The 2905-nt window shown below is 39.6% G+C and overlaps 1 long non-coding RNA gene across 1 annotated transcript; it reads right to left on the reverse strand.

The window, feature by feature from the left end:
* Positions 1 to 414: 414 nt before the first annotated feature.
* On the reverse strand, positions 415 to 2682 carry LOC142142742 (uncharacterized). The gene is made up of 3 exons (XR_012689306.1): positions 2617 to 2682; positions 2002 to 2128; positions 415 to 603 (listed from the first exon to the last, which is right to left on the reverse strand). It is a non-coding gene; the product is annotated as an uncharacterized LOC142142742 (long non-coding RNA).
* Positions 2683 to 2905: the final 223 nt, after the last annotated feature.

The raw sequence follows: 2905 nt of genomic DNA on the forward strand, positions 1-2905 counted from the left end.
AGTCACAGACAGATTCTCTTCTTTCAAAGTTCAGACATTCATCTATTCTCTCCCTTTGGTCCACTTTCCCATTTCCTTCATAACTTTGCTGCCTGGCTTACCTATTACCTGACCTTTGACCAACATACGTTCATATTAGGTGATTGCAACATTACCACTGATAACCCACACTGTCTGCTTTATTAGAGCTGATACACAAGTAATATGAATATAAATAAAATATATAATAATAAAATATATCCTAATTCGTAAATTCTGATATCATGATGCTGGGTGATTGGGTCCAGAGAAATATATGACTGAGAGAAATATAGAATAGAAAGTCATATATAAATCAGTGTAGCTATGACTATTGTTAAAACACAGCGTGGATAAAAGTGAAGTATATTACAGAGCCTTGATCCCTCTCTGGGATATGTAACACCTGCTCATACTCCCTTTCTGTAGTAGCGAGGAGATGGTGATTCGTGGATGTATCTGTCTTCTCTTTCACACCTTTGACATTGTGACTGTGCCCCCACCTGAATCTTCACTGTGCTTCCTGATGATAGATGGGTTTCTGCCCACCAGGGATTGATTCAGGGAAATCCTTCTTTACACCATCTGAAAACAATTAATTCAGACACAATGGATTGGGTGCTGAAACCAGCTGGCACATTTATTAAGTGCAATACTAAAAATGGCAATCACTACTTTATAGCAAAAATAGAAATACAAATGTAAAATATAACAGATTAGCAGCAATTTAACAATGTGATAGGCACAGGTTCAAATATAGCAAAGGGGTGCAATAAAAACAATGACATCTGAGTTAGAATAGCAATTATTGAGAGCTTCAAGTTACAAATTTAAAAATATAATATAGGAGGTACATCTGGCGAACTCAACTTAACTGATCCCTTAAAATATAAATTTCATAATTAAGCTAACAATAGACATGTAAATATGACTCGATTTGTATCAGACTCAAACGGAAATAGCATATAAGAAACATAAGATTGTATAAGAAACAACACTCTAAAAAGTGATTCATATGTCCCTGTACATACAGCCATACACCATGAATGGCATCTCACTGTATAAAATACAATTATCATGTTGGAGCACTTTCTTTTGTTGGTGCAGTAAGAATAACGTGAACAGAACAGCACTTGAAAAATAGGAACTCTTTAGTCAAACAGCACTCCAGTGAATTGGAACAGTCTGTGTCTGTGGGTTGGGTACATTTTGCCGATTACCACAAACCCAACAAGCAGGATCCCTACAAAGTGTTTAATGAAACAGTTAACCTACATTGCTGCTTTAAATGAACATTTATCTAGGCCGCACTGTTAATTGACGTCAAAGTCAACTGCCAGAAAGCTGTATATTCCGAATGAGTTCCTGCCAGCATGCTGGTGGCATCGGAAATGTGCAGCTTCGATTTTGTATTATATTGCAGTCGTTTTTTTTCAACCAGATTTTTTTGTAGGGATTCTGCTTGTAGGGTTTGTGGTAATTGGTAAAATGATTACCATTGGTGTAGGTAGCAGCTAATACAGTTCAATCTAACACTGATGGTCCTGCAAGTATAATTTGAGTCCCTCCTTGAAATATAGACTGCGCCATCCACTCTGAATAGCAAGGGAAACTGTAATAGTGGTTCACAGTAACTATTAGACTCTTGACAGGAAAATTATCCTTATATAACTCAGTGTTTCTCTTCACACATACTTTGATGTGCTGATCTATGTAGTTCTACAGACATCCTCTTGTCTCAACGCCTCTAACTCTGCCCTAATTTTGCAGCAATTCAATAAAAGCACTATGACAATTTGAATGAATGCCAGGTTTGCTTGATGAATAAGCAATTGAATACACTGATACTTAGGTTGGTAGCAGGCCGGTGACCTCCTCTGCTGTTTTCCTCTCCCCACTGTTTATTTCTCCCGCATTCAACTCAACTTGTTGCTTGGGCACTCTGCTTTCACAGTGGAAACAGTGCTTGGATTTCAGACCTACCTCTAATCTCCACACTGATGTCTCCAGCTCTCTGTGAAAATGTGCTGTTCTCCCACACACAGTCTTCTCTCCTCTCCCAGACTGCTGCAGGCCTCCTGCCCTTACTTTCCCACCAGGGTTGCCAACTCTGAAATGAAAAACAAGCAACCGTTTAGTGAAAAACAAGCCCAAACCAATCCTAAAAAGCCCAAAAGAAAGCCCAATTTACAGGGGACCGTCCTTTTCTATAACACTAATTTCTACACTGAATCTCCATTTAGAAAACCTTTATAAACACAAGAGAACAGATTTCTACACTGCTATGGCAAAAGAAGAAGCAAATGCTGTAAATTACCCTTTTGAAACGGGGGAAACCGATGTGGCTGCAGGTTCAATAATCATCCCCAAATGCACACAGTTTCTTGTTAACCATAATTACACCACAGCATCGCCCCGGCAAGAAAAAAAGGCTAGATCCACAACATATGTGAATTGAGTATAATGTATGCAAGGATAGTGGTATGTCTATACCATACAGCCCCATAATATAACAGTGTAAGAAAGGGCTCTGAAAGCAGTCATCTGACATCAGCAGCTTACTGAATAGGAGGGGAGGGTGGTATATTGCGGTGTTACCTGCTATAATTGCAGCACTTATTTCAGCAGGTTGTTGCAGATCCGTCTTCCTGGTGAGCCACTGACAACAAAGCAGCCAATCAAAATTTGCCTTAGTACATTGCCCAGCCCATCTCTTCTCACATTACTTTCAGTCATTAGGGGGAGGCGGGTGTTTGCGTGATTGACACAGGAAGTTTCCTTTTAGGAAGGAGGATGAAGTGGAATGGAGGAAATAGCTGGGAAGGCATAAAAATTAAGGTTCTGACACACGTGTATTGTAAAGCCCAAAAACCCGCAACCCGCGACC

Source organism: Mixophyes fleayi, chromosome 3 (assembly GCF_038048845.1).
Source record: "Mixophyes fleayi isolate aMixFle1 chromosome 3, aMixFle1.hap1, whole genome shotgun sequence".
NCBI classification, from domain to species: Eukaryota; Metazoa; Chordata; class Amphibia; order Anura; family Limnodynastidae; genus Mixophyes; species Mixophyes fleayi.